Genomic DNA, 15,709 nt, shown 5'->3' on the forward strand with positions numbered 1-15,709 from the left:
TGCTTGGCCTGATTATCTGTACTTCCTTCAGATCTATTGCTGGTCTCTTAGACTTTAGGTCAAATGTGACCTAAACTTGGAAAGCAGTTGATTTTCTTTCATCCTTGACTTTTCTAAGGCTAGTTTATTTCATTTCCCAAGACATGGCTTTCTATATATTGTTTGATTGTTTGGCATTCTATCTCATATTCATTTATTTCAGACATAGAATGGAGAAAAACTAAAAGTTGAAGAAATTTTTTAAAATATAAAGTTTCCATAGCAAAAAAATTAGTAAGCTATGTTGCCTCCACATTTCATTTCTATCATTTTGCCTGTACTGTTGTTTAGATACTTACATAGTGCTGGTCAGATTAATTAGGTGATTATAACCACAAACTTTGGTTTTGTTGTCAGAGTCCTATTTACTAGCAAAATGATTAAACTAGTTGATAACCTAGAAGTTAGAATTCACGTGTATATGAATACAGATATCTTGCATTGAATATTTTAGTGAACCTCTGTTAAAGACTGAGCTTAAGTGAAGAAGAGAATGGAATTCCAGAAACTATTGTGGTTCACGTGGGAAAACCACTTGGGGAAAGAACTCTGCTCAGCACTCAGAGGTCACTCACATAGACACAGAGTTGGTTGTGCCTGTACACATGAGTCTGCAACACCTTCTACAGTCTTCCTTACTGAGGCCTGAAACACCTTTAAACACAACAGAGCTTCATTTAGTGGTGAAAAATGAGGCTGGGCAATCCCACTACTAGGTATATACCCAAAAGATTATACATCATTCTACTATAAAGACACGTGCACATGTATGTCTGTTGCAGCACTATTTACAGTAGCAAACTTGGAACCAACCCAAATGTCCATCAGTGAGAGACAGGATAAAGAAAATGTGGCACATATACACATGGAATACTATGCAGCTATAAAAAAGGACGAGTTTATGTCCTTTGCAGGGACATGGATGAAGCTGAAAACCGTCATCCTCAGCAAGCTAACACAGGAACAGACAACCAACCACCACATGTTCTCACTCATAAGTGGGAGTTGAACAATGAGAACACATGGACACAGGGAGGGGAACACCGCACACTGGGGTCTGTTGGGGGCTGGGGGAAAGGGGAGGGAGAGCATTAGGACAAATCCTCAATGCATGCGGGGCTTAAAACCTAGATGACAGGCTGATAGGCGCAGCAAGCCACCATGGCACATGTACACCTATGTAACAAACCTGCACGTTCAGAACCTAAAGTAAAAAAAAAAAAAAAAAATGAAGCTGGGGCTTTTGGGGCCTGAGGACATACCTGAGTGCCCACTGAAATGTAAATGACTGTTGGCTCCTTAAGAAATAGTTACTGAGGGCCTTCTCTTTGCAAAGAAACTTTCTGAATACTTGGGATATAAGCTGAAAAAGAAAATCATTTGGGAGGCTGAGATAAGAGGATTACTTGAGCCTAGGAGTTCAAGAGCAGCCTGGGCAATACAGTAAGACCCCATCTCTACAAAAAGTGTTTTAAAAATTAACTGAGCATAATGGTCTACACCTATGGTCCCAGCTGCTTGGGAGGCTCATGTGGGAGAATCGCTTGCACCCAGGAAGTTGAGGATGCTGTGAGCTGTGATTGTGATCATACCACTGCACTCCACCCTGGCTGACAAAGCGAGAACCTGTCTTGAAAGAAAAAAGAAAAAGAAAAGAAAATCAAGTTCCTTACTCTCCTAGAATTTTATCTTAACAGCAGAGATAAACAATTAATTAATAAATGAGTAAATATATTAAGATAACATAATACAAATACATGAAAGGTACTAAAGGCCGGGCGCGGTGGTTCATGTCTGTAATCCCAGCACTTTGGGAGGCTGAGGCAGGTGGATTACTTGATTGCAGGAGTTTGAAACCAATCTGAGCAACATGGGGAAACCCCATCTCTACTAAAAAAATACAAAAATTAGCTGGGTGTGGTGGCACCTGCCTGTAGTTCCAGTTACTCTGGAGAGTGAGGTGGGAAGATTGTTTGAGCCCAGGAGGAAGAGGTTGTAGAGAGCCATGATCATGCCACTGCACTCCAGCCTGGGTGCCAGAGCGAGACCATGTCTCAAAAATTGAAAAGAAAGGTAATAAATAGGGCAACAGGAGCTAATGTTTTGCATCTTGCAAATATTAACTCATTTAATTATCACAACTCTGTAAGGTAAGTACCCTTGCAACTTTAATGATGAGTTGTTGAACCACAGAGAAATTAAATCATTGTTCAACATTACACAGCTAACAAAGACTAAAGCCATAATGTAAACCTGGCTTAATCTAGCTCTATAGCCAACTGGGTAATATGAGAGACTGGGGGTGGTGTTCATGAAAGAGGTTGGAGAAAGCATCAAAGATAGACACACAGGTATCTGGGGGAAAAGCTTCTCAAATAGAGGAAGTCATGAGTGCAAAACTGGAACTAATAACAGATTGTCAAGAGACAATCTGTTATTAGTTTTGTTGCTTGTAGTTTGTAGTTTTCAGGAGTCAAGGAGAGGGTGTAAGGCACTTGCCTGAGGGAGTAGAATGGAGCTAGAGATTCCTGGGGTCTCCAGAAAACCACTTCACAATTTTACCAAGGCTGGCCTAATCTGTCTCATATCCCAGTGGATATTTTAGTGCCTCTTTCTCTGTACAAAATTGTTTACTCTTTAATTTACTCCTTAATTTCTATTTGAAATCCAGTAGTTTATTCTTCTTAACCTCCTGGAAAGAGAGCTAAGGAGAAGATCTATGAATGAAGATAAAGTGTTACACACTAGAAGAAATGAGTCCTGAACACCCAAAGAAGCAGTGCTGTGTTCCTAGGCAAGCTGCCTGACTTTCTGAGCTTCGTTTTCCTGATCTGTTTAATGAAGGGGTTAGACTAGATTATCTCCAAAATCCTGTTTCTATATTTAAATTTGACCTCACAATAATGGCCAGCCATATAGAGAGTACTACAGAACAATTAAACTGAAATTTTATCTGAGAGCACCTTTAATTTAATTTATAGTCAACCTAGAGTTAAAAAAAATCAGGACATGGAGGAATATAATTGTGAATTTATTATTTTGTTGATTGTCAAGTTTTGAGAATGTTAGGTCCTCATGTTTTACTTTAGTAATCAATTTCTTGTGACCACTTCATATGCCTTAACATTCTCTCAAATTGCTATACTTGAATTAACTAAATGAAGTGAGGAAATAGACTTGGAGAATATACTGTAGGCTGCAGCTGTCATTTGTTCCTTCCACTGTTCTCTAATTACTGATGGGTATTTTCAAATACGTATCAACTCTGTGTGAGCTTAAGGAAAACTACAGTGTTCCCACTTTAGGTGAAACAAGCTATAGTATTTTATGTGACAGAAGCCGAAAAAGTGGGCAAGACTTGGCTCAGCATCAAGGAAGCCAGTCACTGAAAACCAATCTGCCCCCAAACCTGAAGGACATCATCTCCTAAACTCTGTTTTAAATGTTTTTATTAGGCAGGTTCTGTTTCCACCTGCAATCCCCTGCTTGCTTTATTACTTTGCCCCAAATCCTATCTGCCCAATACACTCATACTTACTTTTGAATTTTTATCTCTTTGTTGCAGATACTGCCAACTTGGTAATGCATTGGAGGCATTTCTATTCCACAAATCCTCCTGCCTTCTTATTTTAAAATTAAGTGGAAACCCACAGATTCCAAAGGCTCTTCTTTCGGGGGTAGTTTTGCGAAGATAGGATTTTACATTTCCCTTAAAATTACCATATAAAAGTATTGTAAAAAGAGTATACACCTATTGGGGAGACCTAAGCAACACAGACATTTATTTTTAAAATAGAAAATAGACAAGTGCCAGATATAAACAAAATTATGCTATTTTTTTTCTATAATATGCATTTTCCTCTACATGTAATAGTTGCATAGCCTTAGACATCACTTCAACTCTGTTTGCCTCAATACTCTAATTTTTAAAATGAGAAGAATTAAAGTGCCTATCTCTTAAAATTAGTGTGGTGATTGAACGATTTAGTTAATATAAGTAGGGCACATAATAAACATTGTGTATGTGCTTGCTATTACTGTTGTTATTGTGAATATTATGTTTATGCAAAAGCATTATAGGTATGCACATGTTCTAAAAGATGTTCTTTCCTAGGTAATACAGTTATTCAATAAATTTTCATTCAAGAATTCTTATACAAGACACTGATCCATATGCTGGGATGCAAAGATGAACAAGCACTTACAAGGTTCTTATTCTCATGGGACTTACATCTTAGTAAGGAGAAACTAATAAAATTACCAGTATTAAGAATATATCCTACAAATGTGTGTGTAAACAAGATCATTCAAATGGTGGTATGTATTTGCAATGGAATGTATCCAGTCGATGTAATAAAGGGACTGGTGGCTTTCATTTTTAGACTGAAGGATCAGGAAGAAAATATGGATAGAGAAAGGACAGAGAGCCAGGCCTGAGATCTGGAGCATTCCGACACTTAGAACTTAAACAGAGGAGGGAGTCAGCAAAGAAACCAGGAGGAAGAAGGCATTGAAATAAGAGGAAAAACAGAAGAATCCAATGTCATGAAAGACAGGATGAAACAGTATTTCAAGTGAAATAGTAAAGGATGTTAAATGGCCACTCATGAACTAATGGGTGACTTGGCAAAGGCAGACCTATTACTGATTATCTTTCCATGTACTTTCTTATTACTATTATAACATCTACTGAAATATCAGTTATCGTGTTATATAGCACATTTTCTTTATCTAGTCTATCATTGATGGGAATACCATGCAGACATAAAAAGGAATGAGACCATGTCCTTTCCAGGGACGTGAATGGAGCTGGAAACCATTATCCTCAGCAAACTAACACAGGAACAGAAAACCAAGCACTGCGTGTTCTCACTTATAAGTAGGATCTGAACAATGAGAACACACGGACACAGGGAGGGGAACAATACACACTGGGGCCTGTCATGGGGTGGGGGTAGGGCGAACATTAGGAATAATAGCTAATGCTTGCTGGGCTTAATACCTAGGTGATGGGTTGATAGGTACAGCAAACCACCATGCCACATGTTTACCTGTGTAATAAAACTGCACATTCTGCACATGTACCCCAGAACTTAAAATAAAAATTAGAGAAAAGATCAGCTAGCATTCATTGATAGTTATTAAATTCTAAATATAGTTATTTTACATAGGCTTTTACATGTAACTAATTTAAACTTCAATATAAATGTGTAAGTTTATACTATCCTTATTGCTGTTTTCAGAAAAAATATTGAGGCAGAGAGAAATTATATATCTTTCCCATTGTCACATAGTTAGGTTACAGGGTAAGCAGTACACTAGCCCAGTGGTTCCTTCTCAGAGCTAATGCTCTTGCCCTCCTCACAATACCCACATTCACATAAATGAATATAGACCTATATTATGATTTTAATTGTTATATAATATCTTTCACTCTCCTGTTTTTAGACATATAGGAAGCTTTAACATTTTTGCTATTCCAAACCATGAGTAGTCTCAAACATATAGTCTGGCACACTTACCATGTCCTGAAAGTAAAATTATTATTTCAAAGACTGTGCACATTAAAAAATTGAAACTATCATATTTCCTCACATTTTGGTTGTGTGCATTTACACAACTATTCATTTCTCCACATTTATGCCAGCATGAGCTATTATGAAAAACTAAGACCCATTGTTGATTTAATTTTCATTTTATTACTATAAGGTTAAACATATTTTTTGTATGTATTTGCCATTTCGATTTCTTATTTATGATTGACCCCTTCCTTTTCTTTGCCCTTGTTTAGTGCTATGGTATTTAGTTCTTGTTTATTTATAATAAAATATAGAAATACACAACTGTTAACTTTATTTATCCTCTTTTCCTACTTAAATGTTTTACATTTTTAAGAATAATAGCCTCTAGCTCCATCCATGTTCCCACAAAAGACATTACTTCATTCTTTTTCATGGTCGCATAGTATTCCATGGTGTATATGTAGCTCAATTTCTTTATCCAATCTGTCATTGATGGGTGTTTAGGTTGATTCCATGACTTTGCTATTGTGAATAGTAATGCAATGAACATTCACATGCTGTATCTTTATGGTAGAATGATCTATATTCCTCGGAGTATACCCAGAATGAGACTGCTGGGTCGAATGGTAATTCTGCTCTTAGCTCTTTGAGGAATCACCCTACCGCATTCCGCAATGGTTGAACCAATGGAGGAACAGAAAGCCAAATGCCACATGTTCTCACTTATAAGTGGTAGCTAAATGATGAGAACTCAAGAACACAAAGAAGAGAATAACAGATAGTGGGGTCTACTTGAGGGTGGAGTTTGGGAGGAGGGAGATGAGCACAAGGAAATTATTGGGTACTAGGCTTAATACCTGGGTGACGAAATAATCTGTACAACAATCCCCCATGAAATGAGTTTACCAATATAACCAACCTTCACATGAACCCACGGACCTAACATAAAGGTTAAAAATAAATTTTTTAAAAAAGTTTTACATTTTTATGTATTCAGTTTTCTTTGTTATCACTTAGTTGTTTCGAACTTTATCTTTAGTTATCTTGAGATGGGCCATCTCCACTCTAAGATAATGTTAAAATTTATTTTCGTAAATTACTGTTTTCATATACAAATATTTCAGATGTCTGGAGATAAATTGTTCAATATGGTAGCCATTATTTACATGTGGATTTTAAATTTAAATTAATTAAAATAAAATTTTGAATGTGATTCCTCAGTCATACTAACCAAAATTTAAGTGCTCAATAGCCACGTGTAGCTAGTGGCTATTATATTATATTTTATTTTCTCAGGGGCTGGCCCTTCTTACACTGCCCAGCTGGCCTTGAATTCCTGGGCTCAAGCAATCGTCTTGCCTAAGCTTCCCAAGCAGGCTGACTACAGGTTCATGCTACTGCATCAGGCTAACAGTTATTATTTTTGACAGTGCAGATATATACCATTTTCATCATCAGAGAAATTTCTTTGAACAGTTTTTCTCAAATGTTAATATATATCCCCAATCACCTAGACATATGTTATAATGCAGATCCTGACCCGAATAATGTCATCGACTACGTGCTTGTGTCCCCTCAAATTCATATGTTGAAACCCTAAATTTTCAATGTGATGATATTTGGAGATGGGGCCTTGGGGAGGTAATTAGGTCATGGGGTAGGGCCCTCAAAATGGGATTAGTGACTTTATGAGAGCTATCTCTCTCTCTCTCTCTCTCTCTCTCAATCTCTTCCCCACTCCGTGTGAGGACACCAGAAAGAGCCTTCACCAGAACCCAAGCATGTTGGCATTCTGAACTCAGACCTCTACTCTGTAGAACTGTGATAAATTAATTTCTGTTATTTAAGCCACCTAGTCTGTGACATTTTATTATAGCAGCCTGAACAGACTGAGACAGGCAATTTGGGGAGAGACCCAAATTGCATATATAATGAGCTGATGCTGTAGGTTCTTAGACCGCATTTTGTTTTGCAAGTGTCTAGATTTATTTTCATGTAAGGAACTGTGAAAATTCATTGTGTATGTATACATTTCTCTGTTTTTCAATTTTATTATTTATTAATATGCAATGACATATTTAATGCTAAATACCTGCAGTTGTATATATTTTCCCTGCACTTTCTAACCTATTCTATAGATTCACAATCAAGTCTTGTGCCATACACAATAAAATCAATAAAGCTTTGCAGGATGTTTTAATATTTAGTCAAGAACATCTCTGCCAATAGCTTTTCAAGGCCTACAAAACAGTTTTATTTAAATTGGAATTGCATTCACTCCAGTGAATTTAGTAAGAAGTAATTGTTTATTACATTTTTTCTTCCTATTCAAGAACAAGGAATTTCTATACTTTCCTGAATCTTTTTTATGTCTCTGTTTTGGATTGAATCTTTGTGTCTGCCTCAAAATCCATACATTGGAGCTCTATGCCCCAGTGTGATGGTATCTGGAGGTGGGGCATTTGGGAGGGAATACAGTTAGGAAGCAGTCAAAAGAGTGAGGCCACTGTCATGGGATTAGTGTCCTTATAAGAAGAGGAAGAGACTCTCTCTCTCTCTCTCCCTCCCATGTGAGGACACACAGCCAGAAGGTACAATTTGCCAGCAAAGAATCCCTGACCAGGAACCAAATCTACCAGCACCTTGATCTTGGCCTACCCAAGCTCCAGAACCGTGAAAAATAAAATTCTGTTATTTAAGCCACTCAGTCGATTGTATCTTGTTTTCAAAGCCTGAGTTGACTAAAACAGTATCTTAGAAGAATCTTACTGTTTTCTCTAAATATGATCCTTGTGTTTATATATTCAGTTGGTCTTCCTATGGAGCAATTTTATTATTTCTAGCAAGTTTCAAACTGGTTATTTTGCATTTTTAGTTAGAAAAACTATGGAGTCCCTTTGGAAATATTTTTCTTCCTCACTTACTTGGAATTTAGTTTGGTTACTTCTATATTTAAATTTCCATTTATACTTTTATTTTTAAAAAGACAATCTCATGTTCATTATATGGGTACCTTTGAATTTTCTACTTGTGCAGAACAAGTCATCAGATGAGATATGTAGTCATGCATTCATTCAGAAAATCCCTACCACTGACTAGACACAATCTATACGCTGGGGCCATGGGAACAGAAAGGAAGGGCTCCACTCTTAATGACTCTTAGGCAAAAACATTTGAACAATGAAATAGGAATATTTGGTAGAGTATAAAAAATTCATGACTATTTTTAATTATACTGGGTATTTCATAATACAGAGAGCAAGCATCCAGTTTGAATGTGGTAAATTAGGACAAACTATGAGGGTAAGATATATTTGACTTTTGAAAAGTATAGATATTATTCATTCAAAGAAGAGAGATGGTTGGTTGGAGTGGGGGTGTCTGATTCACTAGAATATATGGATCCTTGTTTAGCAATATTTTTATCATTTTTAGTATAGCGATGAATACATTGACGGTATTTCTGAAATCTTTACTAGAAAATATCTGTTGGACAAAACAATGGAGGGATGTTGGGATCTATTCTTAAGTCTCTTGTCATGGGAATATTTCATTTATTGCCAGTTTTCCCCCTTGGCACTATGAATGCAGTTTTTTGTGTATTATTAGACCATAAATCTTTTACTTTTTCTTTCTTTTTTAGCTACTGAGTATGCTGCATCTTGGAGCACCCATATTGCCATCTGCTGCCCCACGACCCCTAAGTCATATGTGCGACTTCTGTCGACGTCTACATTGTTACAGGCAAAAATCACGAGGAGCATATGGTTTTCATTCTACCAAGACTTTCATTTCATGCTGTTACCAGAAGGGTTAGAAATCCTGATTGGATGGGAAGGAGATTAGCTTTTCCCCTAGTGGAATAATTTCATTATAACAGAGGGGTCACCTCCCTAAGCTAAATGTGAAAAGAATAATAGAAAGAGTACAGATCATGGGAAAAAAAAAACTAGAAAGGCTTTGTAATAAATTTTGATATGACTTCAGAGAGTACATCTTCACTTCATGTATTTGAATAAACCCTTTAAAATTTGGATAACTAGATTGTTCTATTTCAATTCCCACTTTTCTCATTTACATCACTTTTATACATCAAGCACCTTCCACTATCTGGCTGATGTGTAGAATAAGAAGCATTTTCAGGGCGCTGACTCTTCTGGTCTATCCAAGTTCACTGAAAGGACCTATTTAACCCCTAAAACATCAAACACCATTAATACAGTGTAACCAAAAGAGCTAAACTCTACCCTGACTAAAGAACTTTAAAAGAAATATCAAGTCATCAGGTATCTATCTCAATGACTTGTTTCTTATCGACATCAGAAACATCCATGTATTTTATAAAGATGCACAAGAAATAAACCAATGCATGAGTATAATTTGAGCTTTTTACATATCTCTATACCTTTATTCCTGATATGAGGATTTTTAACTTAAAGTTTTTCCGATGCACTTTTCTCCGGATGCTATTGAAATGAGTAGAGGTGAGTTCTGCATTTGGCTCTAAGATGACTTGCAAGAGTAAAGATCCTTTGCTGTTTCATTCGGTGAGACCTAAAGTAGTTCTGGGGTCCTTCTCAGCATGATCCTCAAAGGTTTTTATAAACTCCTATACACTAGTATGTCTCCAGAGAAGATATTGCCCTATCAGTGACATTGACACCTAGAATGAGGAAAATGTGGGATTGAGAAAATGGGATTGGTATAATGTGATTATTCTCAAGCCCTATTCTGTAATATAAAGAGAAAAAGAAAGAAAAAGAAAAGAAAGTCAGGGAGGCGGGAAATCAGGAAGGAAGAAAGGAAGGAAGGAAGGAAAGGAAGGGAGGGAGGAAGGGAGGAAGGGAGGGAGGGAAGAAGCGAGGAAGGGAGGAAGGAAGGGAGGGAGGAAGGAAGGAAGGGAGGGAGGGAGGAAGGAAGGGAGGAAGGAAAGAAGGAAGAGAGGAAGGGAGGGAGGGAGGAAGGAAGGAAGGGAGGGAGGGAGGAAGGAAGGGAGGAAGGAAAGAAGAAAGGGAGGAAGGAAGGAAGGAAGCAAGGAAGGAAGGAAAGAAGAAACAAAAGAAGGAAGGAAAGAGGGGAGGGAGGAAGGAAGGAGGAGAGGGAGGAAGGAAGGAAGGAAAGAAGGAAGGAAGGAAGAAGGGAAGGAAGGAAATGAAGGAAAATATATATTTTCCTAAAGTTGAAAATATGAAACTTAAAAGACCATCTATTGTTATAAGTATGCTTTCTCTAGTCTTCTAATATAAAGAAGCCTTTTAGTTTTCGAATTTTTGTGGTAAGGAAATGGCAAATTCTTCATTTTTTACGCTTGGCAACTGTATGTCTGCCTCTCCTCACTTTGTTTGGATTATTCTGGTGCATGAAATCAAGGGGACTGAGAACCACTATACTGGCCAAAGATGAGGTGACCTGCAGTCAGCCCAGTGACTTTGGGTCTTAATCCTAATGAGGCAATAAACGTGAGCTTGGAAGTAAGTCAGTGTACTTATCTTGGCAGTATTTTTCTCATATATAGAAATGGACTTTACACTACAGCTTATCCAAACTCTCTATAGTTCAAAATATAGACCTCTGGACTGGCAAAATTATTGGTCATGATAAAGTATTTCCATTTTCTAAAATGTCTGTCAATAATTTTTTTTTTTTGTAAAGAATTTTTTCCACCTTTGGTCATGTGCTGAAAGACAAAATCTATGAGAACACTTCACTACCAAAAATTACGGCACATTAGTAAACCTCTTGATCACAGTGTGGTGGCTGTTACTAGTTTATAAGTGGTGCTTGAGGCAGTTTTCAGCAATGTGCTAGGTATTTAGAACCTTCGTAAGACAGAGAGAGAGAGAGAGAGAGGGAGAAGGAGAGCATTGGGATGGGGGAAGAGTGTATGAGAGAGGTGTGACCTCTTCTGTTTCCCATTTGTATTTCTCCTCCTTCTTTTCTTTTCATCTATCTAATCTTGCAGAATCCTTCTTAAAATTAAACAGATATCCTGTTCCAACCAAAAGCTAGATACACAAAGACCAAGAAATAAGTGATGAGCTTCAGGAATGAACTTCAGAACATGTGAAATCGAAAAGCTTTATAGTAATGTAATGTGTTGATTTTATTTTTCCTCAGGTAGTTACAAGTAAAAGAAATATAATTTAAGAAAATTATAGCGTAGTTCCAGGTGACATTTAAGAATTAGACAGGTGAACTTAAGTTTATTTTTGTGGTCTGTCAATGCATTAAAAACTAAATTTAGAAAACTATTTTCTAAGACATTGGTTATGAATATAGATGTTAAAAATAACTCTTGGGAAAATCAACCTGCAATTGAAGGTCATTTACAGTGAGTTACTGAAAAAGAACATGAGGGGAAAAAATCAACTGGTCACTATCAAATAATAAGCACATCCCCTCCCATCAGAATTGCTTTTTTTAGCCCATATCAATCGGAAATGTATTATATATTGTTCCTTTTATCATAGTGCAAAGTTAATAGATTATAACATGTACATTTTAGTTTTTACTGAGGAGGAGCAAGTATGATAAAAACTTTGAACTTAGTAAATACAAATACACACAAACACACTCCCATATATAAGTTGTGGTATATAACATGATATATATGTATATATTCAGTAGAGTATTAAGAACAGAATGAGGAGAGTCCTTGGGAAATATCAGAAATAGAATGACTTTAATTTTAACAACGAGTCTATAGGAATTAATGACATACATGTCACAATTATTTTGCATCTTATTTTAGTTAAAAAAAATGTGCAGTCCGAGTGAGACCTTTGTTCCACACACGTGTGTACTGTGCATGTTCTTCCTAAGTGGGCTAGTTTTGTTCTCATGCCATGGGAGCAGGTGGCATGAAGCTGTTTTGATGAGGTTAAAAGGCCCCTCCCCTCTCTCCCCAAGCAGCAGCCTGAAGTACGTCAGCAGTAATTGTGTGCATGGCTCGGCTGTGCAGGGAGGGTGGAGGCAAAATTGATATCAAATAAAGGTATCAAACTGAGATCTAGATGTTCCATTTAAGTTGTTGCTCATTTTCATTAGCCACACCAGGGATGAAATGCTTATAACTTAACCATTCTCTGTAGTAAGAACATTTGTTTTCAATGGATTTATATTTTTCCTCTCCATAAAGGCTGAATTAGTGCTATAGTGAATATAAATGAAGGGTGTTTCTTTACCCTCTTTTCCTTTTATTATTTACTAATCAGACTTCAGCTCAGTTAGATAAAAGAGAGAGGTTCTGTTGCCTAGATGTGAGGCCTTTAATGAGGATGGGAGCCCCCAGGGAGCCGAAATCCAAACTAGAACGATGCCGCTTTCCGGTTTCTTGCAATTTCTTCAGTTGCTTCTTCTCCCTTTTCCAATGGGCCTAGTGAGCAGGAACTATCCAAGGTTCTAGAACGCTGGCAGCCTTGCCGTTCAATGCAGACGGATTGCAGAAACAGAGAAGAAAGATTACTGCTTATTTCAGAAGGTAGGTTCTTTGTTTCAGAATCCCTGATTAATCAGCAGCAGCTTCAACAGACTAAGGCAGCTGGAGAGGAGAAAGAGAAGCAGGAAGGGAGGGAGTCAGGGGCAGGGAGGGAGGGAGGGAGTGGAGGGAGAGAGAATGAGAGAGAGAGAGCTGGTTGTCACGGGGGAGGGACTATGCCACAAGCTGGGCTGCTCCAAACCTTCTGTATGTAAGTGGCAATGAGAAAGAGCATCTTTTTGGCTGAAAGGAGACATTTAGAAAGGATGTTTCTGATTTTTTGTTTTCATTTATTTTTGTCTTCGCAGAATATAATCAAATGAGGTACCTTAGTCAGCTTGGTGATTGCTTCGGGTCTTGTAATCATCTGTGTAGCAAAGTGGGTAAAATCATTCAATTTCTTCCCTGCTGGACCTGGAAGGAGAGGGGTTGTGTGTTCATCCCCACCCATTAGCTATGCCCTCTTTTCTCCGACTGTCGATTTAAGGAAGCAAGCACCTGTCTTCTGCCACTGCATCTTCCTAGCAAACTTTAAAGGCCATTTTATCTGATAGGAAGGACATCGAGAATGCTCTGATCTAGTGATGAAGAATCTCGGAGTCGACACTTTTCCCATCCCGACACAATGCACTTTAATTGAAGAAACACTGAGCTGAACTACAAGTCTGTCTCTTATGGTGCTGGATTACTCCTGCAGAACTGCCCTGAGATCAACCGTGAGAGAGGGCTCTGACAGACACAAGTCACCTTCTGGTTATTGCACTTAGCTCTCCCTGGGGACTTAAATTTTGGTATGTATCTCATTTTTCAGATTCTCTAAGCATGCTAATTGAATCCAGCACTAAATAGATCAAGCAATCTAGTGGTAAAATGGAATGGATTTTAGTTAGGGATACTTAATGCTGAAGTTTGCATGCCTTATTAGGTGGAGCAGAAATAAAGCCACAGTGAAGGCATCCAGGGCTTTAGTGAGCCTGAGGCTATTTTTACTCCCTTACCCACTTAGTTACATTACCATGGAAATGGTTAAACTAGATTTTCATTAGTAAAATAAGCCATGTTGAATTATTAAAAACATTGAAAATGTTTTCCAGGGTATTAATTGGCATTCAAGTTGTGCATGCTAGCTATTTATCTGCTATTCTATACCATAAATATTTTACAACAGTCTCTTAGCACATTTGTGTCAGCAGTGAGAGCCCAATTTTACATTCTCAGGAAAAAAAGACACAGTACCCCCCAAAATTCAAAACTACCAGACAAACAGCAAAGCTGACACTGCTTCTTCCTGACTGATTAGACACTTTGAGAAACATTTTTTTAATACTATTCAATGTCAGAAAGATTTTATTAGTCTCATCACAATAAATATTTTCTGTAAAACTTTAGGTGGACTTGTTTTACTTGGGACATGTTCTTATTTTGTTGGGGTGTCTCCATCCTAATTTTTCCAACTACTCAGCAATATTTTAAATACAAGACATGTGGGTACTTCATATCTGGAAAAACTGTTACATAAAATAGTATTTTTCACTATCATTAGGAAATACTAAAGTTGTTTTGGTACCATAGAATTTGATTTTTTTTCTAAATATAGCCAAAAAATAATGAAATTCAAATGAAAAGGTTACATGATGTAGTTTTAGTCATTTTAACATCCAAACATTTATAACCAAGTAGTGTGGAATAACAAATATAGAGAAAGAGTTAAAATTAAGTCTCTTCCTAATTCTTCACATTTTAGACAATGTTCCTATTTATTTTATATATTGTCAAGCAAGCACCAATTGTACAAAGTAATGAGAAAATGTGGTCCATAAATGCAGAAATTATTTTGTTTTCCTATGGAAAGTGCAACATACATGAGCCAACTCAGCAAAGAAAGGGACTATGTGAAGGACACAGATAGTTTAGAGAATTAGTGGAAACAGACCAGAGAAAAATATTGCAACCGCACAAGGGACAGTGGAGAAGCCTGAGAACTTGAAGCATCTGTCAAGTTTAGAAAGAGAAGTGTAAAAATCCTAGACACAAGAAGGTTGGCTATTGTTTAAAAAAATAAATAAATTATAGACGCCCAATTCAATTAGATGGTTCCCACTGTAGCTCCAGTCAGCAATTTATTAGACTGACTACATCTACTTTGCAAATAATGCCTTGTAAGCATCTGGAACCATTTGGCCCAAGCCTCCAAAAAGTATCTCAGCCACTGGCATTTTGCATGAGTCTCTAATATTAATGGAAATGTACAATCCCTTTACACCATGGGCATACAGCACCATGACAACCTGGAAGATGAGGGGGAGATACCAATTCATGATGCTACTGCATTAACACGATTTATGCCTATTTTACTCATTTTGGGAAGAGAGACCGTGGAGAAAAACTCACTGCAAAGTAATCTGCTTTCTGAGAAAAAAGCAATCAGTGTCTTTATAGTCACTTTAGCAAGCTTTCTTGGTTGTAACTTCAACATTTCCCATTTTGGGCAGAACAGCTGCATTTTGATGACACTGAGAATGAGAAAATGAGTGTGACCATTTGTGGGGTAGGGAGTAGGATTTCAAGCATAATCAAAGTGAAATTATAGGAGTAATGCTTGACAAATTATAAGATTTTTATCAGAAAAAATTTGACATGGTTTACATGTGTTATGGGTTATAACCAGGCT

At 37.2% G+C, this 15,709-nt stretch overlaps 1 protein-coding gene and 1 long non-coding RNA gene across 3 annotated transcripts in view; both read left to right on the plus strand.

Moving 5' to 3' along the window:
- The window catches only part of LOC144333329 (uncharacterized), a 95,222-nt gene extending 85,628 nt beyond the window's left edge, over window positions 1–9,594 (plus strand). Inside the window, exon 5 of the long non-coding RNA XR_013401906.1 lies at window positions 9,205–9,594. This is a non-coding gene — a long non-coding RNA (uncharacterized LOC144333329). The remainder of the gene's footprint in view (window positions 1–9,204) is intronic.
- A 3,651-nt stretch (window positions 9,595–13,245) lies between these two features.
- The window catches only part of NYAP2 (neuronal tyrosine-phosphorylated phosphoinositide-3-kinase adaptor 2), a 295,147-nt gene continuing 292,683 nt past the window's right edge, over window positions 13,246–15,709 (plus strand). Inside the window, exon 1 of one of the 2 annotated variants that reach the window (XM_015111043.3) lies at window positions 13,246–13,829. The gene's annotated coding sequence lies outside the window, so the exon portion shown is untranslated. 2 annotated transcript variants of the gene reach the window in all.

Source organism: Macaca mulatta, chromosome 12 (genome assembly GCF_049350105.2).
Source record: "Macaca mulatta isolate MMU2019108-1 chromosome 12, T2T-MMU8v2.0, whole genome shotgun sequence".
In the NCBI taxonomy this organism is placed as follows: Eukaryota; Metazoa; Chordata; class Mammalia; order Primates; family Cercopithecidae; genus Macaca; species Macaca mulatta.